Source organism: Ambystoma mexicanum, chromosome 7p (genome assembly GCF_040938575.1).
Source record: "Ambystoma mexicanum isolate Mex_15411 chromosome 7p, UKY_AmexF1_1, whole genome shotgun sequence".
NCBI lineage: Eukaryota > Metazoa > Chordata > Amphibia > Caudata > Ambystomatidae > Ambystoma > Ambystoma mexicanum.
In genome coordinates this window covers 805,418,853-805,445,167 of record NC_090939.1, presented here as the reverse complement: position 1 = coordinate 805,445,167, position 26,315 = coordinate 805,418,853, and the positions used below count along the sequence as shown (strand labels likewise).

Genomic DNA, 26,315 nt, shown 5'->3' with positions numbered 1-26,315 from the left:
ACATTACACATAACTGAATCCCTAAACCTTCAATAAAAACATTTTTCTCAGGAAAATTATCCATATTATAAAGTGTGGCAAAAATATTAGCATGATCATCCCTCTCCATACAATGCTTAGCCCATGCAATTAACTCACGTTTCTTCTTCGGTGGTACAGTATTGCGAGTAACAACCTTTGACCCTGCACCTCAATCGATTACAAGCGGCTCAGAACCACTTGGAAGAGAGGGAGCGGGCAAATTCAATGGAGGTACTGTAACTTGTGCGATAAGAAGAGGTGGAGGAGCTGGAGGAAGGGGAACATTAGGAGGAGCAGGAACAACGGGAACAACAGCAGGTAGAGCAGGAATAACAGGAGGGAGAGGCAAGGCAGCAGGAAGAGGGACATACGGAGGTGGCGCAGAGGCACCAGGCCTTCGTTCATTTAATAATTTATCTATAAATTCATCGGAAGCATGGAGGTCTTTGGACGGATATATTTTTTGAATTCCAAGTGAGAAAGCCCTGTCCATATTTCTAGTCGATTCAGAATGTTTATCTTGGTCATACAATAATGCTTTTTCGGCATTCGTTTTATGATGGCGTGCATGCTTCTCTCTACTTTTAAGTTGTTGCAACATTTTTTTTTTCCAAACATCAAATTCTGCAGGTCTAGCCTTTTTCTATAATAGATTTGACTCTAAATACTCAATACGAGGGATTCTGAAACTACCATTGATTGGCCACTGAAGTTCGGAGGCATGTCTGGTTTGTCTGTGCCAAATGTCATTAAATACTATACTTCCAATGCCATGCTTACAGTACATAGTACATGCCGGCGACCCCTCCTGTGGTGCCGGACGGCTAAATTCCAAAGATTGTCTATCGCTGCAGAACAATGCCCTGAAGCAGATAGACAATTTCCCAGGCATATCAAATTATTGGTGTTACCTGGTCAATAATTGTGTCTGCAGATACAATGCGCCAAATTCAAATTTTCAGGGTTGAATTAAGAGTCGGGTCACGACTCACCTAAACAAAACTAAGGAGGTCAATCGGATTTCAAAGAATCTTACCTAATTAATCTTGCCTCGTGCATGGTGATTTCGGCAAATCTGTCCACCTTGATAAGTGTACCCTTGTCAAGATGCCGTCTCAGACCACAAGCTAATCGTCCAGGGATCGGGTTGTGCCACGCTGCTGAGGTGTCACGTCTCGTTCAGTGGGGCCCCTTTTTGTCACACCGTCCGATCCCGGTCCGATAGCCTGCGTCAACCTTCAACAATCCGGCATCAATCTTGAGGGTCCCTATTCGGGCGCCAGCTGTGAAAACAAAATCAAAATATCGAGGCTGAGTACCCCAAAAGGAAATACACCGAACACGGGTTACAAAGTAACATACAAAGTACTTTATTTTATACTGAATCCAGTTACAAAAACAGAGCAAAATCAGATAGCTATCAGCCCTCAGTACAACACAACAAACTCCAGCGTGGTTCAATGTGTTCAGTGAGAGATGCTGTACATTAGAATGCATTTGCTTTTTATACACTTTGTGGGCATGATGTCCAGCCCCACTTCGGGTTAATATTCCACTTAATACAATACCGATCTAGGGTTTGTGCCAAGTCTCCAACAACCGCATATAACTGGTTTGCCTTTAATACATGTATCAACAAGCCTATGCAATAACTGTGTGATCTGGGATTTTCCATGCTAGTCTTCTTAAACATTAATACAAATAGGTTAAACAAGTGTTCTATGTTCAGTATTTGAATACATTGTTTTTATAGTATACTCGTGGCTTAGTTTCTTTACACGAGTAATCCCTTACACACAAGTCAACGAAGGACAAGGTCTCAGTTCACAACCTCAACAAGTGGCCTGCAGGCAAGTTACATATTAGCTATGTACAGAGGTCAAGACGGCCATGTTGTTTTTTGGAATGGCATCGTCCACCATTTTAACACTCACAGGGTGACTTTTACAAAGCGAATCCTAAAATGGCGGATGAACCTAAAATGGCGGCTTACATTGATTTTAAGGTCAGGACCTTGCAACACGGATTCTTTTGCAAGCGACTTTCGAGCAGCTTGTCGTAGGCCAATATACATATATTTATTGCAATAGGAGGCACAATATAATTTCCTTTTTGACAATGTCGGCGGTGCTTGGTCGTGGTTGTTTTGCAGCACTCAGAATCTTCTTTTCCACGTGGCTTTCACTATAGCTGGTGTGTGCCCTTGTTCCCTCGTGTTCAAGTGGCTTGTAATGATGAATGACGCATGTTTCGTGTCCTCATTTTCAAATGGCTTATGACTATCACCGATGCTTGCCTTTGTGTCCTCGCTTTCAAGTGGCTTATGATTATGACTGATGCTTGCCTTAGTGTCCTCGCTTTCAGGTAGCTTGTGATTATGACTGATGCTTGCCTTAGTGTCCTTGGTTTCAAGTGGCTTATAACTGTGACTGATGCTTGCCTTTGTGTCCTCGCTTTCAAGTGGCTTATAATTGTGACTGATGCTTGCCCTTGTGTCCTCACTTTCAAGTGGCTTATGACTTTGGTTGAGGTATCACTGTTGTGCCACCCTTTGCCTGTGCCAGGCCCTCTATTCTCTGTACCTGCATGCTTGTTGCAGACCTTTCCGGGCGTCCTCTGCTGCAGCGTTGATGCGCTCCTTTTCCCGGACACAGGCTACGTCTCCTTGCTTCTTGGTGAGCGATGAGGTCCGGGTTCCTTTTCGCATGCTCTTACGCGTCTGGTCTGCTCCTCCGTATGGCTCTGCAGTCTTCTGGCGTCCCGCCGTGCTGCACCTCCTCGGCTCCTCCTACGCCACAGGTTTCCTTCGCCCTGGGGCACCGGGTCCCTCCTCGACTACGGTTGTCTCTCCTCCTGCGCCACAGGTCTTCTTCACGCTGGGGCGCCGAGTCCCTCCACGACTCTTGCTGCTCTCCTCGTCTCTCCTCCTGCGCCACCATTCTCCTTCGCGCTTGGGGCGCCGGGTTTCTCCTCAACTCCGGCTGCTGCACGTGGTTCTCCTCGCTCCGCTCTCCTGTGGTGGGGCCGCCGGACCTTCTCACCGGCGTTGCCGTCTCTCGCCTGCAGAGTTGAGTCACTCCTCGACTCTGCTGCGCACCTCGGTCCTTCTCCTCCCTGCAGGCGGGTTCCTCCATGCTCGTCGTCAGTTGTTATGGGTCTACATATACCTGGAATAAGACACGGACTCCGTGGTATGTCTTAACTCGTTCTTTATTAAACTGTAACTGCCAGCTCTCCCTTTCCCGCCTCCCCATCTCCCACCCCGCCCCCTTCCTCTTTCTACTTTCGCTTTGCCTTAAAGGGGCCTGTGTCCTTTTTCTATCACAACAGAGGGATCCTGTTTGCTCAAACGTGTAAACATGACAGGAACGCGGAACTGGAACATGAGCTTGTATGTCTCTGATAGTGATTCAAGCAGCATGCGACCCTTCTATGCAAGCAATGCCAGCTGGGTTATCTGCTCATTTAATTTGTCACAATAATGGAACATATGTGTTCATGGCTTTGGGATGTGGTCAGTTTCATTGCCTTACAGTGGGTCCACTGAAGCAGTGCGCTCTGTCACCACAGCTCGGGAACGGATCTTGGAGATTCCAGGCTGGCTGTGGAGGGTTTGGGTCATGGGCCATCTGGCAAGACATATTTTGGAAACGCTTTCAAAAGACGTGGAAAGTGTGATCATTGTCAAGAAGAGAAAGGCACCTGCCCCGGGCATGAAAGTGCACAGCTTGCATGACAAGTGTGCCAAATGCAAACATCACTGGCTCACTAACACGTTCACCCACTTCCTCAATCCACTCCCTCACTCACAGAAAAGGTCGTACTGGAAATGTAACCGTAACATAACACTTTATTTTGTAACCTTGAAAAACTCGATGAGTCATATTTTACGAAACGTGTGAGAGGAAATGGAATAGGAAAAGGTCTTGCTTCTTTCCTTTAACATAAAAAAAGATAGTGATAGAAAAAAATAGTGTGTCAACATATTTGTGCAGAGTGAAGAAAATGAGAGGGGGTGTGGAAAGGCAGAGTTTCGGTACAGGAAGTAGGTTAACAAAAACCACAAACAATTGAAAGAAACGCCTTACCCTTGCAACTGTTTTTCTTCGTTTGTACTTTTAGAAACCCTTTGCTTTGAATCAAGAGAAGCATTGTTTTAATGATTCTTAGCCTATCCCGTGGGTCTACATTATGCCATACCCATGCCCAGAGAACACATATTTGACTTTTGCAGACCAACGGATTTACCGCGTTTTTTAAATCGTCTTCAATTAAACTGGAAACGTGGATTAAAATACATCTGTGCAGCTTTTTTAACATTCAACATCTTGGAATTAAGGTAAGGTTGCGGCGTTGTTTGTTTGCAATCATTTGATATTTGTTGAGTGTTTAGTAGATCCAAATTTCATAACTTCAGCAAAATATGATCACACCTCAGCGGAAAACATCTAATTGAAAAGTCGCTGTAGGTAATTTTCCTAGCGGACTTAAATTGCACGGGAAGAGGGGCCAGTTGTGTTTGTAGTTAAGTGGAAACAGGTCCCCTTGGGTAATTATGTGCATTTGCTCTGCAAAATGCAAAACAAAGGTGAAAATGCAGATGCAACGGCCTGCACGCCTTTGTTTTTGCACTTCACAGTGCAAATAATGTATATGGTGACTGTTATGTACACATAGGAGCTCCTTTTGCTCATATCTGTCATTTGATGGCAAGGATCTGGTAGGTTTGCTCTCAGGCATTGCCAGGTCTCTGCTGCCATATTTTCATCATTTGCATGGTGGAGTGCAAATGTGCAGGCCAAAAGATGGCGTACATGCGTGAATGCTGCCTTTCGCCCAGCACTTTTGCCCTCCAGTGTGCAAAGTGAGTAAATGCTACCAGGCATGCTTGCAGGGACTGTTTAATTGTAATTGTGAACATGGCTTACAACGCAGGCATAGCAAGAAGCGTTCACAATTATGTTGGGTATCGTTTAATTTTAATTGTGAACACTGCTTGCCACGTGCGCATGACAGACAGCGTTCACAATTACAATTAAACCCTGCCCAACATATGAGCATTTCAGGCCAACTTTAACTGTGATTGTAAACATTTTCTTCCATACGAGCATGGCAGGCAGCAGTTACAATGGTTCCCTATGGGGTCCGCCAGCTTTATGCAGCTACATGAAGCAGGCAGACCCCATAGGGATCTCAGGAATTTGCGCTGGCATGAAAATCCATGCCGGCGGAAAATCTGGAGCATTTGTATGCTAGAGAGGAAGGTGGTAAATTGCATTCTGCCCCTCCTCTCTGCCATACAAATGATTGCAAATCTGGTGTGACATTAATGGAGAGCGTTAAAGCCTAAATAAAGGTTTTTATGCCTTCAAATTTCATTACACCCCTATGAAACATGAGCTCCAAGAGAGGCAGCATTTATAAATGATTGCTATGGAATCTATCTGCTCTTTGCTTGTGTAAAAAGTAGACAGATTCCACAGGAATCTTTTGGTTTTACACTAGCATGAAAATGTCAGGCTGACATAAAACCAAGGCCAAGGGGAAAAGGGAGACAGAAACAGAACTTCCATTCAGTGTCCCCTCTACACCTTCAATATCCACAATATGGCCCTTTAGAACTTTACGCGTTCTTATGCACCTTTATTTACGTTCCTTAGAAAATGAGCACCAATGTCTATTGAATATGATCCTTTTTGTTTGAAAAGTAATGGATTTCAGAATTTGAAAGCAACTCACACACAACAAAAGCTACTGGTAGCAACTTTGAATTACTGTGGACCTACTCCTGCTGTCTTAATCCGCATAAATCGTTATGTATTTTCCACATTGCGTTACAGCACTGAGCCTTTCAGAAATATGAGAGATACCTGTGGTATATTACAGGAGCCATAAAAGAAAAGGGCAAAAAACAATTTTTGGATAAAGGGAAGGTGTAATTTGGGGGAAAGAGGACCACATTTCTGGTTGGAACTTTGGTAATTTTTGAAGAGCCTGTTAGGAGGCAGATCATTTTCATTTTACCTCAGGGGTTTCTGCAGTATCCAGTCATTGCATCGACAACCAAACCTTCTAACACCAAACCATCATTTTTTTTCCATTGAAATACCATTCCATAGAATGGCCATTTTGTTGAATACAATTTGATGGATTCATTGAAATGTAATGTTAAGATTAGGGGTTACATTAGGGTTAGGTTAGGGATGGGGCTATGGTCAAATGAAGGGTTACATTAGGGTTAGGGTTGGGTTGGGGCTAGTGTTAGCTTAAGGGTTACATTAGGGTTAGGGTTGGGGGTTAGGGTTGGGGCTAGGGTTAGATTAAGGGTTATATTAGGGTTAGGGTTGGAGCTAGTGTTAGATTAAGGGTTACATTAGAGTTAGGGTTAGTGTTACATTAGGGCTAGGGTTAGGGTTGGGGCTACGGTTAGATTAAGGGTTACAATAGGGTTAGGGTTGGGGCTAGGGTTAGATTAAGGTTTACGCTAGGGTTAGGGTTACATTAGGGTTAGGGTAAGGTTTACATTAGGGTAAGGGTTACGTTTGGGTGTTAGGGTTGGGGCTAGGGTTAGATGAAGGTTTACATTATAGTTAGAGTTGGGGCTAGGGTTAGATTAAGGATTACGTTAGGGTTAGGGTAAGGGTTGGGAGGTGGGCGTGGGGGTTGGGAAGACTAGGGGGGTAACCCCCATTATACAAAAAACTAATTAAAACATTACAAGGGGCTGGCCAGTGCTGAAATTTCAGCACTGGACAGCTCCATTTAACGTTTTAATGTTGCAAAAAATGTATTGAAATGCCATCTTTTACATGTAAAAGTGCATTTCCATTGAAACCAGTCCATTTATATTTTCGATGGACTGGTTTAGATGGAAAGGCACTTTTCCATGTTAAGGTTAGACTGTCGATGCTTTGGCATTAGATGCTTTGTTTTCGATGCTTCGGTGTGTCGACCCTTTGTTTTCGATGCAATCACTATAAACCGTTTCTGCAGAATTCTGGAGGGAGCATTGCAAGATGGGCTCAGAAATAAAACCCTCTTGTGAACTGGTCAGTGAAAGGGGACATGCATGAGTTAAATAGTGGGGAGGGCTCTTGAGACCTAGAAAGAATGAGTGGTGGACATGACGAGTGTTAATGGGAATGATGAATACTTTACAATTCGTCAGGGTTTGCCCTTAACTGTGATAATTAGCAGATGCTACATTACCACGTGAATGAGTACCACGGTAATACAAGGATGTGTCGAGCTGACTATGGTACGTTTCCTTGGTAATTTGCTTGGGACACTACCACACTAAGGAAAAGAGGGGGGAAAATATGCATTGTGGGACACTGTCAATGTCTGAAGGGTGAGGCCAGTGGCTCAGCTTCTTTTACTTGTAAATGGTGCAACATGGACAGTGACCGTGGCCGAAGGCCGTAGCAGGTTAGGTCTGGTGATTTATTAATAAGGGGGATATGGACTATGGCTGTCGGTCAGTAGGTGATGCTATTTTTGTCAAATTGTTGTATAATGGAGAGCGGCTGAAGGTTATGAGCAGTGGAATCTGGATATGTATTAGTTAGAGGGCTGTGGGTTGGCCAGTGTGACACATTCTTTTCATCTAAATTGTTGAAATGTAGAAAGTGGGTATGTCCATAGGCCATGCCTGGTGGGATCTGGTTAGTTTGAAGTGATGAGAATCTTAACTCAGTGTCCACGCAATAGAGGTCACCCCGTTGTGATTTTTGATCTCCTTGTTGGTCCCTGCTGTACTCTGAAGTAGGTGCTCATGGGCTGTGTAATGGGGTGCTCTCAATATTAACCTGAGGGCAAGTGTTTCCAACTAAAGGGGAGTTCTGCACCAATATACAAAGTTACATGATGTTGTATCATTGTACGGAGTGATGGGGTCAGGTAGGGAGAATGCGGGCTAGGGCAAGGGGAGTACCCTCTTTGCATGGAGATGGAGTTTAAGTCAGGCTGGATTTGATTGTGATGAGCAGCTGGTTCTTGTTGAGTAAGTATTGAGAAAGAGTGGAAGCGAGAGGTGGGAAGGGGTGCATGGGTCAGAGAGGTTGAGTGTAGAGGCTTAGCAAGGGGTTCAAGTTGAAGTTGGTGAATAGACTACAATCAGACAGGTATGGAGGAGCAAGACCATTGATAGCTTTGTAGAGTAGGTGAAGAAACTTGGAAAGAGAGCAGGCATGCATGGAGATCCAACCATCATGGTGTTTGTGGGTAGATTTTGGGAATTATGTGGGTACGTTGTAGAGAGTGCAGGTAGTGACATTGGTGAGTTTCTCTAGAGGGAAGAAGGACTAAAGATGAAGATCAAAAAGTAGGCTCAAGTAGTTGTTGAGATTGCTGAGCATGAGGGTGGGGTCAGAGTTTTCATTGACTAGTTAGGCAGAAATGGAAGAAGATTACACATTTTGGGAAGGATAACTTGAGAAGCAGAGGTGGTGGTAGTGATGAACGGTTACAGTTGGAGGTCACTATAAAATAGTCAAACAAAATGGTTCCAGGACCCAATGTGCTGCATCTACTAACGTTCCTACAAACAATCAATACATTTTGAATAAACGTTGCAACAGCAAGTCTATGTTTTCTCTGTTTGTGTTTTTTGATGGTATGCCAACTCTTGTTTCGATTACTCCATGAGGTCCTCTTCAGGGCTATAATACAGAGCAAATTCATCAAAATAGATTCCCATAACATTTTCCAAAGTTCCACAACATGGATAGTATATCAAATCCTAGCATAGGTTGCAGAGGAAAGCAAGAGAAGACACAAAACAACATATTATATATTTATAACCCACATTATAGCCTTTAACCCTTCACCATTCCTGTGTGTTCACCAGAAGTGGGAATCAGTACATACAAATCATAAGTGACGTAGTCCCACAACTAATTACAGATCTTTACATATGCCAAACACATCTCCCTCACAAAATACAAACCAAAGGTGCTTGCCCTTTCTTAATTCCAACCAAAATCTTGATGTACTCAAACCTTCCAACCTCCCTGTAGAGGAAAGATACATAAGGACTCCTCAACCTGAAGGTCCTCATTTTTGACTAGATTGCCATTTAATCCACCCCTCCAACAGACCTAAACATATCACCAACCTGATAACTACAACATTACCTTATTGTCTCCTAACAACAAATGATGCACCTTTCAAATGCCATAATTCAGTAGGGTCATTCCATCACTATTTCATATGGTCCCAATGCCTGTAAAACATCCCAAAACCGACCTTATTGTTCATTTTAATTGTTAACTTAACCACTAATAATCAACACGTAATCTCCTTATGTTTAAATACATGTGCCCCACTCACACCAAATTAGTACTGCTTATTAGAGAACACAAATAAAACCAGGACCAACATCATTCATAGACTATTGGCTACACTTCCAAGGGCTTCCTCTGACAAGGAACAGTGTGACCAACTCCTCGTTAAACAGTATTCTATGAGCACTCACAAAATACTTACTAGTTGCTCTAAGTAATGTAATTCCCAGAAGGCCTGATGGCACAACCTGCAGCGATCCGCACAAAGCGAAAGGCAGCTTCCACTACTAAAAAAATCCAGCCCACAAAAGTACAAACTCTATATCCTATTCCAATTCCACTGCAGCATGATGATGTCCTGCCGCCTCTGACGTCCACCGCGTCCACAATAATGCGTCCATGCAGGCATCATATTTATGAACACAGACCCACAAGCCAATGGGAGGTACTTGTAAAAACCATCATATAGACCAAATGGGACTCCACTCATTCAAATACGTTATTAAAGTTATTAAAGTTATTTCTTGAACACCAAATAATAGTAACTTGCACTTTATTGCCCAGATTTGAGAAAGGCACATTAAAGGTGCCGAAACACATGTAATCACTATGGGCTACTCAATAAATTCTGAACGAAAGCAAAATCCGTGTGTGGCGCAGTAATAGATGTGTGCAAAAACCCTCTTTTTTCTGTACTGACAAACGAAGTAGGGGAACTCTGTGTCTTCGTTTTCTGCATGCACCATTGCGACACAAAAAAGCTGGTATTATATTTTGAGTCGCGGAGGTCTAAGAGTGACAAAAAAGTCCTCCACAAGTTGTTTAGACCAAATTGTTAATTCCCTTCATACTTCGAACACCACTTTTGCAGGTTTCAGCTCAACATTGCACCTTCCAACACCTCTAGTTGATTATCCAACTCATCCCATAACTGCATGACTTCTACACTCGGTGTCTATGAGGCAAGTGCTTCTCTTCCAATAACTGTTCATAATGAACCCCCACCACATAACTAATTACTCCTTCCCATAAACAGGACCCAAATGACCCCCACCCTGACTGCACGCAAACTAGACCACTTTGGTAATGTAGGAAATTGATTGGATATGCCTTATAATCAATGTTGTTGATGAATTTGCACTGGTATTATAGACCTGAACAGGGCCTCATGGAGATGTTGAAACACATGTAGGCATACCATTAAACAAGACAAACAGAGAAATCATAGACTTTTTGTTGCAAGGTTTATTAAAAATGTATTGATTGTGCATAGGACATTAGTAGATGCAGCACATTGGTTCCTGGGACCATTTTGTTTGATGTCATTGTATTTGGTGACTTTGGGCTTAAGTCACTTCTCGGTGACCATGCTACTATACACCACCTAATTTAGTTTTCGATTGTGGATATAGGTACCAAGCTTGTTGGGGGAAGAGCCTAAGAGGGCCATTCCGAGGTTGGAGGTAAGTAACGGTCCTTACTGGCATGGCGCAAATAGAGTGTCCGTGTAGTCAATAGTCCGCTACTAGAGGGCTATTACGACTTCACGGGCACGAGCTTTGCGCCATGCCGGTAAAGGCATTACCGCAATGCCGTTAAAGGCACGAAAAATACCCTTAGCGGCATCATGCATAGCGCAGATAGCACTACCGTCATGAACCAATGCGGCATTAGCGGTGACCGCTGTTAGCGGTCACCGCTAATAACGGTCACAGTAAAGAAGCGCAACCAGAAGTAGCGTCATCGCACAGGAACGGGAAGGAGCATGGCGGCCATCTTTAAAAACTCAATACATTGCCGTCCTCAGCACACAGGACCTGTGGGACTCTGCTGTTTGTTAGAAAGCCTTCATCCAACACACCACAATGCCCAAGGCCCTTAAGAAGGGAGCTGCCTGCCAGTGCAAGGAGCGCTTCAATGAGGACGAGTTGGAGATGCTAGCAGGAACACTGCAGGGACATGCTGGAATTGTGTTTGCCAACAGCATGAAGAGGGAGGCCATTTTAAAGAAAAAAGAGATCTGGGCACTTGTGGCACAGAAAGTTAGTGCAGTTGGAAACACCCCCTGCACCACAAAAGACTCTCGTAAGTACTGGGACGACTTGCGGCTCAGAGTACGGAACATTCTCTCTGTTAACAGGAGCCAGGCAATGGCAACAGGAGGAGGTGCCAGCTCACCCATCGGAGGACATCTGCACCAGCATGATTGGAATGGAGGGGATAGAAGGTATCAGCGACATGGTGTGTGGCGCCACAACATCGGCCGATGGCGGTGAGTGTCCTAAGAAAACACTGTAATGCAGAGTATGATGAAAGTCAACCAATATGTCAGTCCAAAGAGGCAAGCCATGGCCCAACACACACACACTCCCAGCAAAGTAGCTGGACGCATCACAGACACATGAAGATGCCTGCAGCAAGGCAATGCTGTGCCTGACACATGCCACACAAAGACATAAATGCCATAAGTCACACAGCATGCAGGCCCCAACAAATATGCATTTCACATAGCATATGTCTTGGCCAACATGATTGACCCCGATGTATGCCTGCATAACCCACCCATGTACCAAACAACCAATTCATCCAAACTCAAATGCCTATTACCCTCGATTGTCTGGATGATCAATTGTCCAAATGTATGTATGATGTCTATCAAAACATCACTCATGCCAACCCTCTCTTCGACCCCCACAGGCTCTGACCATGACAGCGATGGCCAGGACTCAACCCCCGCGAAGACCACACCCAGGAAGAGGTCCCAGGATGACGCCAACCGCCCTTCCACCTCAAAGGGCCAACCCAGGGGCCTGTCATGATGCCTACCCCTGGGCATCCAGACCAAGTCCATCAACCCCGGAAGCAGGCATCATGTTACCTGGACCAAACCCAGCAACCCCTGTAAGGGTTATCTGGGTACAGTCCTGGCACCTATGGCACCAGGCTCATGTGGGACATCAGTCCTGGCGCCATAGGCACCAGGCTCATATGTTAAAACTTACCTGATGCAGACCATGCTGCAAGGGATCCAAGCATCCAAGCCCATGTGAGGCTTGAAGGGACTATTTTATCTTAGGGACTATTTTGTTACTCGGCTGTGGCTGTGGAGGAATACTTACCTGGGACTACTTTGAAGGCTATTTAAACCACGACCGAAGAGCAGCACATGATTTGCGTTATTCTGCATCCAGCAGCGTAACGCTCACCGTGTCTGCAGTCAGCATCCAGCATCCTGCCACCCCCGCCTCGAGTCCAGAGCGCCTAGAAAGAAGGGAAAGAAGAAGAAAGGTTAGAACAAGAACTTTACTGGATTTCTTACCTGATTTTGGATTCAGCACATCTTCGAACCAGAAAAAGACTTCATTTTAAACGTGTCGTATCGCCAGCAGCAGCGCTGGGCTATACTCACCGTTCCTCGCAGCATCTCTACGATCTGGTGCTGTCTCCATCACCTGGTTGCCGCATTCCAGCGCCTAAGGGGGACAAGAAAACAACAAGGTGAGCCAAGGGAACAAACAAGGACAATCTCTTGCCACCATATGCTTACCTGATTTTACCGCAGGAGGTATTATCCACCAGCATGCCAAATCTTCCTACGCTGCACCTGCAAGAAAAGAGAAAGCAGCGAGTTAAACCTTGGCATCATTTACCGGACAGTGTTACAAAACACAGACTCTTACCTGAACGCTTTCTGCTGCCACAAGACGATCATCTTTTGAGTCTAAGCTGCAAAAGAAACAAGGAATTGGACAAGAGTGATTAATCAGACATTTTGAACTCATTGGAACTATATACTTACGGCCTTTCGCCCGGAGGTTTGGAGCCAAGATTTGTCCAGAACTCTTCCAATATCCTCAAGCCAGTGAAGTAACTGGCCATCAACGCGCCCCTGCATTCTTCGCAGGATAGAGAGCTCATCATACAAAACTATTAGGTGAGCTTTGTGAAAGGGAATGTCAGAAGTGATAAGTGGGGACGCAGTGAGGTGTTAATACTCAAATCCACGGGTGGCTAATTCCCTTTCCCCGTCTTTAGGAGACTACTTCTACGGGTCAAGCAGACAAAGCTAGGTGGGCCAGTCCAGTCTGTCATCTCTGCACTACGCATCACGTTGGTGGAGACCGTGGCTGTCCAGTTCCGCTCGACACCCCTGTGGGAGCCAGGTGAGTGTAACAGGGCCGCCGTGCACCACCAGTCAAGACACCCCAGGTTGCCAGTGCACCGGTGCTGCCAATGGCCGAAGAGGCGGAAGCACCAACACTCATTGCCCAGCCTGAGGAATCAGCCGAGGCACCACACTCAGAGGAATCAAGTTTGTCTGGGGAGGTGGCAGTCACAGAATGAGGTATGGGTGCCCGCTGATTCCTCAGAACTGCCCCGCACGCCCAGTCCACAGGCATCCCCCCAAATTCCTTGAGACAGACCATGCCACCACCCCCGAGCAGTCTGGGCGGGAGCAAATTGAAGGGCACTTTAGTCCGATAGTGGCGAGTTTTGAGGCTGAGCAAGACACCCAGGAACCATCCACCTCCACAGGTGCGCCTGCAGGGCCGCAGTGTGCAGAGCAGCTGACTGCCCTTGTTCGGCAGTTTGTTGAGGACAACACACAGGCTAGGCAGGAGTGGCGGGGGAACATCACCTCTCTAGGCAGGACCATCTCAGAGACACCACCTCCATGGGCAAAATATTTGCCGAGAACACTATCCGACTCTGCGAGGCGGTATCCGCCCTGCACCAGGTACTAAGCCGCATAGTCGATGCCACGGAGTCAGGGCATCCGGCAACCCAATTCGAGCAGGCGGCCACACCGTCATCGTTTAGCTCAACCCAGACGAGCCCGCTCCGCAGGTCATCACGCACCCTGAGCTGGCCAGATATGCCGCCACCTGTTCCAAGGAGTGCAAATGAATAGTCTGGACAGCCTGATGTAGGCATTAGAGACTTGATGGGACATGTGTGGGGGAGTTGTGGGGGGAGGGGGTTAGGGTGTGTGGGGGAGTTGTGGGGGGGCGAGGGGGGGTGAGGGTGTGTGGGGGAGTTGTGGGGGGGTGGGGGGGAGGGTGATGGAGGGTTATTGCATTGTTTTCATTGTTAAATTTAATACACCCGTTGTGTCAAAAGCAAAACCTGAGTGGACATTCATCATTGCGCATGTGTCATTTATTCATATACAGTGCATATTGTGCATGTACCCACACACCCAGTGGCCTCTGTCAGAATATCATGTCACCCTCTGCAGCCATGTGTGTCAGTAATATTGCGCAATCACTGACTGGCGCACAGCACATCCCTCCTGTGCATCGGCACCGCAATGATGTGCAGCCACTTCTTCTTCATCCCCTTCATCATCACCAGGTGGTAGCAGTTCAATGTCAGGGGTCAGGGGCACGTTGCATCAGATACACATGTTGTGCAGCATAACACATGCCATGATGGTCTTGGCCACCTTCTCATGCCTGTAGAGGAGTGCCCCACCTGACGGGCTAAGGCAGCGAAACCATGCCTTCAACAGGCCAAAGGTCTGGTCAATGACCACATGGGTAAGGGTGTGGGATCGATTGTAGTCCTCCTCATGCCTGTTCTTGGTGTTTCGGACAGGGGTGATGAGCCACGGCATCAAGGGATAGCCACTGTCACCTGCATGTGAGGCATAACAAGCTATATGTCAGTCGATTGATGATGGACAGCTGTATTAGTCACACAAGTCGGCAGATTATCGTTGGTCACATGCACATGTCCCTGGTTGTATGCATGCCATTTTTAGGCCCTCAGTGTGTCCTGTGCCATGGAATAATGGTGTGGGTTGCATCTTCAAGATGGTACACAGTGTGCTCTGTTGTCTTGTAGCTCATGCATTGTGTACGCATACAGCTGTGTTTGTGTAAATTTAGTGATGTGTTGTGTTTTGTAGGATTTTCTGATGGGCAGTGTTGGCAATAGGCTCTGCAATGTTAGGCATTCTGCGCTGATTTTTACCATGGTGACATGTAGCATTCCTGTGGTTGATCCGGGATATCGGGCACAGCAATGTGTGATGATCTTGCTTGCGTCGCCTCCCATCTGCACCTGTTTGTAGTGATATTGCTTCCAATTGCGGTAAACCATCTCCATGGCATGGAGGCCACTTTTTGTTTCAAGAATCTCCAGGGGAGTCCGTGGTAAGGATATGTATTCTGTTGTGTGCTTGAGGAGGGCATCCAGCACTTGCTTCAGGATGCAAGTGAATAAGGGCGGTTATATGCCATGTATGTACCCTACCGTGTGCTGGTAGGTGGCGGTGGAAAAGAAGTGAAGAACCAACACTACCTTCCGTAGAAGGGGGATGGCGGTGTGTATTTCTATGAGGCTGACAATCAGGTATCATGTCCACGATGGTGTTGATGGTGTCCCGGTCCAGACGGTACAGTGTGTGGTTGTGCTCCGGGGCTGGGTTGGAGGGACTGGCTCTGATGTTTGGGATTGTGGGCTGCATGTGTGGTTACGCTGGCTGCACTGGTGGCGCATGCTGGGCCTGTCTCACCCTCCTTCTCCTGCTGCGACTCATCTGTGGTGCCTGCTGTTGGTGTTGGTGTTGTTGCTGGTGTTGCAATGCATGTATGTCCTTCAGCTGAAGTGTTGATGCTACTATTGGATTGATCTTGGTGTGGAAAGGGGTGTGGTGTGTGGGTGTGCTCCTTTTGGTCAGGCCCAAACTCCATTGCCTCTACCTGTGCTGATGGTGTGCACCTGTGACAGTTGGGAACACTGCACATGGCATTTTGCGGTTGGTCAGAGATGCCGGTATTTACGCCATGCCGGAATCCACTTTTAACGTCTTCATGATGCCGGTATTTGCATGTCCGGTTCACTTGTGATCTCCTCCAGTTTACGGCATGCCACTGTTTCCGGTATGATGGCCCGCGTGCCCACGCCCATGCCGCTATTAGAGGCACCGTTATTTACGGTGCCGCTAATAACGGTTAAGCTGGTCGGAATAGCCCGGAGCGGTAAGCCTTTACTGGCATCGTTTATCCCTTACCTCCAACCTCGGAATGACCCATTAAGTCTTATTGTTGTACACTATACAAGAGTAGATCAAGCTTATAAGCCTTATGTGAGGGAGCAAGAATGTCAGGAAGGAAGGAGCTGTGAGAGGAGAGGACAGAACTGGCATTCGAAGCCAAGAGAAATATCAATTCAATTTTTAAAGAGATCAGCATAAGTCATCTGAGAACCATCCAGTGATGAATTGCAGTGAGACAGTTGGTAATCTGAGATGAATCTGGTGAAGCAGCGAAAGGATAAAACATATGTGATGATTGTCAGCAAAGAGGTCATAATCAAAGCCAAAGATGATATAAGTCTTCCTGGGGAAGTGGGATAGAGGGTGAAGGGCAGAGGTCCAAGAACTGATAAGAACTGACAGGAAAAAGGATGGGGCCATAGGTTTGTGAGTTCCAGACCTCTTTAAAGGAGTAACGGTCCAAATAGGAGTAAATTGAGGTGAGGGCGGATTTGCAAAATGCAAGATATGTCCTAGAGATTCATGAGGTGAGAGCAGTGTTGACATTGTTGAAAGTGGCAGAGAGGTCTAATAGGATGAGTGTTGAAGAGAATTTGAAGTGGTGACCATCAGGAGGCATGCATGAGTGCAGTCTCTGTGGAGTGTCTATCCAAGGCTATTAGTATCAAGGTAGACCACAAACTCAAGGATCTTTGAATAATGGATAATGAGGGAAACTGGACATCAGTTTGCAAGGATGTTTGGGTCAACAGATGGTTTCCTCAAATGGAGTAGGGCAGTTGCAGATTTAAAGGAGGGTGGGAATTGTCCATAGGCGAGTTAGGGGTTACATAGCTCAGACAGATAAGGGCTGGTGGTTGAGGTGGTTGAGACTAAGGGCCTGATTACAAGTTTGGTGGTAGTGGTGAAACATCTGGTAAATCATCTGGTATTCTTTTTATACTAGATGTATATCCACTCCACCAAACTATTTATTAAGTTATTGGTCATTTATAATGCGCCTATACACAAGTGTTTTGAGGTGCAAAGGTTTCATTGATGATTTTCAACTGCTTTTGTGTGGTGGTAATTACCTTCACACTACATTAATTACCTCATGCAGGAATTACTGGCTGTAATAATAAAAATCCCCATGGAATCTTATGGGACTCCAAAATGGGGAATAACCTGTGAGTCACATGATTTGTAATCATGCACACCTGAAAAGGTACTGTGTGATTACTGCATGTTGTAACAATCTTACAATTTTTCTGTATTTTCTGAGAAAATATTGCTAAACCCACAATCATGTGCTAAGTCATTGGCTGTTTGAGAAGCAATCTGGTTGATAAGTGCACAATATTGGGTGACTCTATGGCTAATTCAGTGGGAGAGGCAGGAGAGAAACGGTTGAGCATAGAAGATGAAGGGGGAGTGGTGTTAGGCAGAAGGAGTTTGGGGGAGGGAGAGAGAGGAAGGTGTCATGAATTTGGGAGATTTTATTGGAAAGTAGTGAGAAAAGAGAATAGTGGAAAGGGAAGTGGAAATTAATATTGCCTTGGAAAGTGTGAGCAAAGCTTGAGGGCAGATGAACGTCTGCCTGGGTGATTGAGAAGGGAGGAGATTAGGTTTGTGAAGTAGAAGTATATAGCAGAGTCCAGTGCTGAGGTGGGGTCAGCAAGATAATATTTGTAGACTAGAAGTAATTATAAGAAATTGGTTACTTACAAAGTGCTTAATACCCAGAGGTTTCTAAGCACTGATCCTAGGATCAAACCTGTGTTGTTTTGCATTGTTTTGTTTGTACTGCAAGCGTGTTGCCCCTGAGCTATCCTCCCGAGACTGTGAGGGGGTCTGTGATTTGTACCAGCATCATAGATAAATATGTACGTCTGTGTTGAAGGGCTGGACCTGGGGTGATTTATGGCTGATAATGGGGGCAGGGAAGGTGTTAACGTACATGCAAGATAAGGTTGGTCAAAGGTAGTCATAAGTGCATAGTGATAGAGAAAGCACAGTCAATGGTAGAGGCATGAATCAGGGAGTGAAGCAGATGCAAGTTTTTACTCATTATCAGTGTAAATGGTTTTAAACAAAAAAAAGGAGAAGGTACAGATCAAGCAAGTGGTATTTGATAGAACCGGGGGGGCAGATAAAGTGTCACAACAGTCAGAGAAGTAGGAGGGAAGATTTAAATAGTGGCATATTCAAAAGAGGAAGAGGTAATGTCATGTCAAGGGCGAGCAAAGGGGCAGTGATGAGGACCTTTTTGATAAGGAACCCCACATCACCACCCTGCCCAACATGTGGGAAAGAGTGGGATAAGGTAGCAGTATCAGTCTGGAGAGGCTCTAATCTAGCAATTTCCTGGTGGAATATCTAGGTTTCTGTAATAGCAAGCAATGCAATTTGAGGGTGATAAGAGTCAAATTGGTAATTGGTGTGGGAAGGCTTTGGGAGAGGGATTGTGCGCTACGAAGGCCAAGTGAAAGAGTGATAGACGTTGGGGTAGAGGAACAGGTCTTGTGCAGTAGGTGAGGGGGATAGATGAGGTTTGAGATCCTGGCAGAATGGGTGTGTTGTGTTTGTGCAGTGCGTGTGTGGGGAGGAGGAGTGAGCTGTGGTGGGGGAGAGTGAGGTAGAAGTTAGACTGAGCTATGCTGAAGGCTATGAGGAAGGGAAGAAGAAGAGTGAGTATAAGGAGGAATCAAGCATAATCAAGGTGTATGACAGAGGATTGAAGAAATAGGTAAGTGGAGACAGTGAAGGAATCAAAAAACAGTTAAGAGGCACATAACATGGATTTCAGGAAACAGCAGATCCACTGTTTGATCACTGGATCAAATGAGCCCTCTATATGGAACCGGGAGTCAGGTAAAGGGCAAGCACTCCAAAGTCATTGCAAGAGCAGGGGATTAAACGCTAGGCAACATACACAGAAAATGGTGAGATCTTCCATCTGTTATGTCTCTTTGTTCTGTTTGCTTATAATGGCAATTCAAATTGAAAGAAAACAATGTTGAATAATTATTATTTTCTGACTATGCTCTGTAGAAAAAACGTATCATATTTTCAGAGAATCTGACAGGTGTTTTACTTGCATTTTCTTTACATGACACATCTATATCATATATAACCCGCATTGGCAAAGCCAATCATTTTGGCATTTGTAGTCAACTGCATTTTACATTTACAGGCATGGATACAGCAAAGAGCTTGGCCCTACATAACACACAAAGAAATCCAATAGATGGATGCCATGTCAGCAACGTTACATAGGAGCATTGTCCAACATGTCCATGGTCTCTGTGCCCTTATTATTTACCTGCATGGCACTGTAAACATGTGTGCATGCTGCCTGTGCCTAAACATATGCCAGCATTGTAGGTGTGACAAAGTTTATGATAAACATCGCACTATGTGCCATCACTATTACTATAAAGCACATTTACATGATGGCTTATCCCACAATCTATTTTATCATGGCCTTGTAAAAGACATTTCCATGCTACCTCCGCCCACACATATGCAGGCAGAGCTGCCGCAAAACACTTGGTTGATAGTGCCCATAGCACCCAATATATGCACCACTGCCACTGTAAAGCAGATATTCATGATACCTTAGTCAGCAATAATTGAGAGCATGAGCTAGAAAACAATGTGTTCCGCTATTTGTGTCGAAATTATGCCTTTACGAGTGTCTGCAATATATCACAGCACTGCCAGCATAAAATACAGGTTCATGAGGCTTGTTTCTACAATATATGTCAGCATTGGCCTGCGAAGCAGTTTCTTTCCCATGGGGCGATGGATGCCGGTCTCCACTCACCCTCAGATCTGTCAGGCAGGCAGACGACCAGCTAGAGAGGGGCAGGTATGGAACATGGTTCAGCTCCGGGAGGGTGCAAGATGTGGGGTCCAGTCTGGGGTTAATGGGGGTATGTCTTGGGGCCCAGCCAAAGGTGCGGGTTTGGTGCCCTAAGGTGTGTCAGGAGCATTGGGGTGTGTACAACTCAGATCCCGGGCCTGAGTGGGAGGCACGGTTGGTGCACTTGGCTGTACCAGGAAGGGGGAAATACTGAGTGTGTGAGGACACTCATACACACATGGTGTAAACAATCAGATATGGTCAATCGCAGAGTAGAATAGCTATTAAAAGTGAAAAAGGACTGGAACATCAGAGACAGCCAAATATTATACTTGACTGAGTATTTGGGAATGCAGTGAGTTTGATGATGCTTACAATGCAGAGAGGGGAAGTGTGAGAAACAGCGGAAGGAGGGTCGGAGGATGTCTCTGAACAGGAAGCAGATTTGGTCACTGCAGCAGCCGGGCTGGGAAATACTGAGCATATACCGAGGAGAGCATGATTGGCCGAACCTCTGAAAAAGAAGATCTCATTGTTGCTCATGGACACATGGAGGATAATATGAAAACATCTAATTTAGCTAATTCATGCCACAAGCATTGCCAGTTGCATTGCTAGCCATGTGTTCTGTGTTCACGACACCCCTTTCGTTCTTTAACATGCACCATTGGTGTCAGCCTCCTGGTTCCGCTTGGTGCCACCAAATGAGGCAAAACCAAAAACCTGACAACACTGCAAGGAGAAACACAAATGATCGAATGAAACACAAAAAGCACATTGAGTTGTCAAATAATGGCACCTGAAATATTGTTTCATGTTGGCGTCACTTGCAGAAGCATTGGTCATCTTTACTTAAAGAGGAGACCTATTCAGGACAGGATTTCCCAAATGAGCTCTCACGTCTTCTGCACTATCTCCATGCATTGCACATGTTCTGTTTTCTGTCCCTGTTCTTCGATTCCAGCAAGTCGGTGCTTCATCTCAGAGATCACGCGCCTTTGCTCTGAATACAGAAAAAACCCATTTTAGCATGCTGTTTACACAAAGATGGGCTCTTTATGTGGCAGCACAGGAGCAGGATGTGTCACCTGATAGTGGCTATCCAACCTTGCACACACGTAAACAATGAACATTGGGAGCACAGGCAGCTTCTGCCTTGAGCACCGCTGATAGGTAGCACAGGCCAATCATACTCTACGCCCGTACCGTCTCCTCCCCCCAAAAGCACCTATCCAGAAGACTAATTGGATGTCGCATGGCTTCCTCATCTGTCTGTAACAGGTGCAACTAGTAATCACATCTCTCGACAGTACTACTTTTGTCGCCCCAGATGGTTGAACGCCTGAGTCGTAAAACACGGGATTCAAACCTATGTCTGGCATTGTCTTGCAACCTGTCTCTTTTGGATTGATGTCACTCACCTGCAGAAGATTTCTTCTGATCCAATACAGATTAGGCTGGATTGCTATATAAACCATAGCTATGGTGAGGAAGGGTAAAGAGGGTCTGGATGGTGTTATGTCCTGGCCTGCGATCACGCAGGCTAGACAGACCAAGGCCGGGGGCACCCAGCAGACATTTCAGGACAGGGGCACCCAGTCAGCCCGTGAGCACACAGGCTCTTACATGGCCTGGGGGCACCCAAGCTAACACTTGACACTGCAACGGAGTTGCCTAGCAGGGGAACCGGTACCTTCACGCTGAGTTGCACGGCAGGGGCTCTGCTAACCTAGGGATGCAGAGTTGCCCGGCAGGGGCTCTGCTAACATGGGGTGCGGGAAGCAGGGACTGCATCGCCCAGCATGGGTACAGTCCGGGTGGAGGGTCCTGCAGCAGCAGGCCCTCTGCCTGCTATGCAGCGCCAGCATCGTGCTGCTATAAGGACACGCACAGCAGGCAGGCTTCCATATTATCGACTGACTAGCCAGAACTGGCTAGTCCCTATTATTGTGTAGGTCACATGGTCACAACCATGTGACCATAGCACGAGGCCTGGGAGATACCATGCTCCCAGGAGGGGTGAGACACCACCAATGGTATGTGTGTCTGTGATATGTCCCTATAGGAAATGAAGCATTTGTTTAATAATCTTTTGTCCATTTAAAAATTGTATTCAGGCTGAACCTTTAAATCCAATGTACCTACACTGGTTGCACCAAAATGCCAGTCGAAGCAATAACAATCATCAAGAAGAGAGCACACATTAAAGCCTGCGTCTCCGCGGCCTCTACCAACACGGTCTAACTTTTTAAAATCTGCAAGGAACTGGTCAATCCTGTTGCAGTCTCTACCTCTCCTGTTCCCTCCAAAGCCCTTTGTTAGGCTCTGGCCTCTCACTTCTCCGCTAAATCTCAGGACATCCTGTCCTCTATCTCCTCTTCCTCTCCCTCTTCCTCTATCGGCCCCTTTTGGCCATCTCTACCTCTCCCCCTCCCTTTTCCTCTTTCTCTCTGACAGCACCTGACGAGGTTTCTAGACAAGTCTGATATAGAAAAGCATTGTCCAAACAGGTGCTCCCCTGCTCCTCCAGAACATCTAGGGCCATATTGACACCCTTGCTCCAGCCTTGGCCGATTTTTGTTATCACTCTTTAGCCACTGGAACGTTCCCCTCTCTCCTTAAGCACTCCCTTGTGCACCCACTCCTCAAGAAGCTGTCTGCTGATCCTACCTGCGCGGTAAACTATTTACCAATCTCCATCACCCCTTTCTTGGGCAAACTCTTGGAAAAGCTTGCCATCTCCCAGATTACTCTCCACACTGAATCTGTTGGTTGTCTCCATGACCATCAGTCTGGCGTCAGAGCTGCCAGAGGCATGGAAACTGGTCTCCTGAACACCCATGAAGATCTGCTCTCTAACCTTGATTCCAGCATTCCTTCTGCCCTCACCATCCTTCTTTCCTCTGCTTTTGACACAGTCAACAATGCCATCCTGATCAATCATCTCTGTGAGAACCTGGGCATCACGGATCAGGGCCTGGAGTGACTGACCTCCTTCCTCTTGGATCACCCCCCACCCCAGGTCCAACCTGGTCCCAATTTCTCTGCCACTGCTCTCTACCTGAGGCATTCCCCAGGGCTCTATACTCTCACCCTGGTTTTTCAAACTCTACTTGGCCCCTTTGGCCCACCTGATCTCTACCTTCTCCTCTAACTTTCAGCGTTATGCGGATGACTCAGCATTTCTTCAGGCTCCCCTCAGGCTCCTCTCCTTTCTTGCTCATTCCTGGCTGTATATCCGCCATTTCTGGATTGGTGCACCTCCAGCAATCTCTGCCTTAATGCCAATAAGACGGAGATCATTCTCATTGGGAACTTGGCACTAGTTTTCCCTCTCTCACTCTGGCCATCCGCCTTGGGCCCACTTCCTTCACCTTCCTGCGAGGCAAAAAACCCTGGTGTCATCTTCGATGCCACTCTCTCTTTCTCTCCTCACATCTTGGATGTCAGCAAGAAGTTCCACTACCAGCTGCTCCTCCTCAAAGGGACTCTTCCCTTTCTCCCTTTCCACCAGAAGCTCACTGTCTCCAGAGCCCTGGTTCTCTCAAGGCTGGACTACTCAGCCTCTTTCTCATTCTGCCTTCCTCTACTCTCCGTTATCTGCAACTAATCCAGAACACGACTGCAAGACTTATCCTTGGCCTCAAGCCCAGGGATCATATCTCTCCAGCCCTGAAATCTCTTCATTGGCTCCCCGTGGCTGCAAGTATCAAGTTCAAGACCCTTTGCATTGTACACAAGGCTTTCTGGGGCTGGGGCCTGCACTACATCCAACGCTCTCTTTCAAAATACCTTCCTTCTTGAGCCCTTTGCTCTGCTACCTACAACTCTAAGGGTTAGATGCTTCTCCAGGCAGAGAGTGGGGGTAGATCTCTCTCCTCTGCTGATGCCTCCCTCTGGAATGGCCTCCCTGCCCCTTCAAACTTGAGCTGGGCCATCTGAAGTTTCGGAAGCAGCTCAAAACTTTCCTTTTCTCATTTGCTTTCTCTCTCTCCCGCCCCTGCTGACCTATCTGTCTGCTGTACCGACCAGTTGCTTGGATACCCTCAGAGTCTCTGAGTCCAGGCTCTTTCTTGATCAGTCACTATTGCACTCTCTCCGTGCCTACCATGCACTTAGGTGCAGTAACTGGAACCCTGCAGCCCCTTATTTGCCTTTCACTACCCATAGCCGTGCTGCCCTGGCTGCACTTAGAGCATTGCAGCCCTGTTTTCCCCTCCCCTCTCCTTTGCACTTCCCCCATCCCTTTCCTCTTGCACCTCTCGTTCTCACAATGACATAAGGACTAGTAAGATCATTTGTCTTGTCCTCCCTCTATCTTCCCTTCCTTGTCTTGTTGCGCATAGAAACACTTGTGTACAGGCGCAGTATGCATGACTTTTATCATATCATTTTATCACAGATGCCCAGAAAAATATACAATGCCACTGTAAGAAATGGCTAGACTGACAGCACCCAAATGCCAATCTAGCCAGGTAATTAAAGTCATACCAAACTGAGGAATGACTAGACTGGCTGCACCAAAATGCCTCTCTAGCCACTAATATCACATATTATGCCTGCTTAGCCTGGATATGGACAACCATTATGATTTATCGCACTGTCCTGCCCCGCACATCCCCTCTCCTTCCCACCCTGTATCCAACCTCCAAAATCAGCTCCTTTGCCAAGATTTAACTCCACGTCCCTCGTCCTTGTCCCAGAGCTTACGTATGAGGCGCCTTGCTTCATAGGTAAGTACTGGGATGAGGAAGAGTTGGACTAGGAGTAATGATGATTACAGGTAGCTAAGTCAAGCATTACCTCCATGTACCTGTACCTCATCCCAGAGTACACAAGTACTGCCTCGTACATAAGTACTGGGATGACAAAGAATAGGGCTAGGAGTAATCAAGGCATTAAACACAAGTAGTGGCGCAACACCATTGAGTTGACTGGGCTTCAGCACTACCCCCCTGACATTTTGGGCTATGTTGACTCGACCTGGCTGACCTTTAGAGAAGTTGCTGGACAGAACAGGACACAGGTGTTAAACGGCACCTGGGTTTTGCTGTTAATAAGGGCCAAGCAATTACCAACGTAAAGCATTTCACTGCTAGTACCTGCATTCAAATGCCACATTTTTTAGGCAATTGAAATTTCGATGTGGTTCTAGTACTTGCGTGTCAGGGGAGTGATTGGAAGGGTAGAGAGGGAATAGGAGACGTTAAGGAGAGAGTTCACTGCTTGTAACATTGAAGCTGCACTACAATAGTCTCATTATAACGCGTAAAGAAGTTAGATGCCCCTACGCAAAGAAGTTTGCCCCTCCCCACCACCTGTGAAATTAGCGACTCTCCCAACATTTGAAGGGTTAGCCCCCCAAAATGTAGGTTTTGTTGTGCCCCTGTACACAAGCACACACACTATTTACCATATAAACACCCAACCATCCATACAGCCCCTGTAACGCCAGTGCCAAGGAGTTGTATGACAAAAGGAGATGGGCTGCCCTGAGATGAGGTGTGTGTGTGTGTGTATATTTTAATACCTCTCTCAGGCGTCCTCCGGCAACCCTTCCCGCTGCTTCCCTTCTCTCCTCTCTCTCTCTCTCTCCTATTACACCTGATGATGTCTCTACACTACTCCGGTCTGTGAAAGTTTCATCCAAATAGGTGCTCCCCTGCTCCTCCAGAACCATTAAGGACACAAGTGTTACTCTCACAACAGCATTGGCTGATTTCTGCAATTACCCCTTTGCCACTGAATCTTTCCCCTCTCTGCTCAAGCACTCCCTTGTGCACCCCCTCCTGAAAAAGCCCTCTGCTAATACCTTTTGCCCAGCCGACTATCGTCCAATCTTTAGCACTTCTTTCCTCAGAAAACTCATTGACAAACTGCTCACCTCTCAGTTTAACCTCCACACCGAATCTTCTGGTTATCTCCATGACCATCAGTCTGGCTTTGGATCGGCCAGAGGTATGGACACTGCTCTCCTGAACTCTCGTGAAGCTCTGCTTTCCAACATTGACGCCAGCTCTCACTCTGACTCCTTTACCTCTCCTCTGCCTTTGACACGGTCAATAAGGCCACCTTGATCACCCGTCTCAGTGTGAACCTTGGCATCACTGGTCAGGATCTGGCGTGGCTGACCTCCTTCATCTCGGACCGACCCACCCAG

The 26,315-nt window shown here is 46.5% G+C and overlaps 1 protein-coding gene across 1 annotated transcript in view; it reads left to right on the top strand.

Moving 5' to 3' along the window:
- Positions 1-4,088: 4,088 nt before the first annotated feature.
- IL18RAP (interleukin 18 receptor accessory protein) overlaps positions 4,089-26,315 on the top strand; it is a 644,980-nt gene continuing 622,753 nt past the window's right edge. Inside the window, exon 1 of the mRNA XM_069636930.1 lies at positions 4,089-4,360. The gene's annotated coding sequence lies outside the window, so the exon portion shown is untranslated. The remainder of the gene's footprint in view (positions 4,361-26,315) is intronic.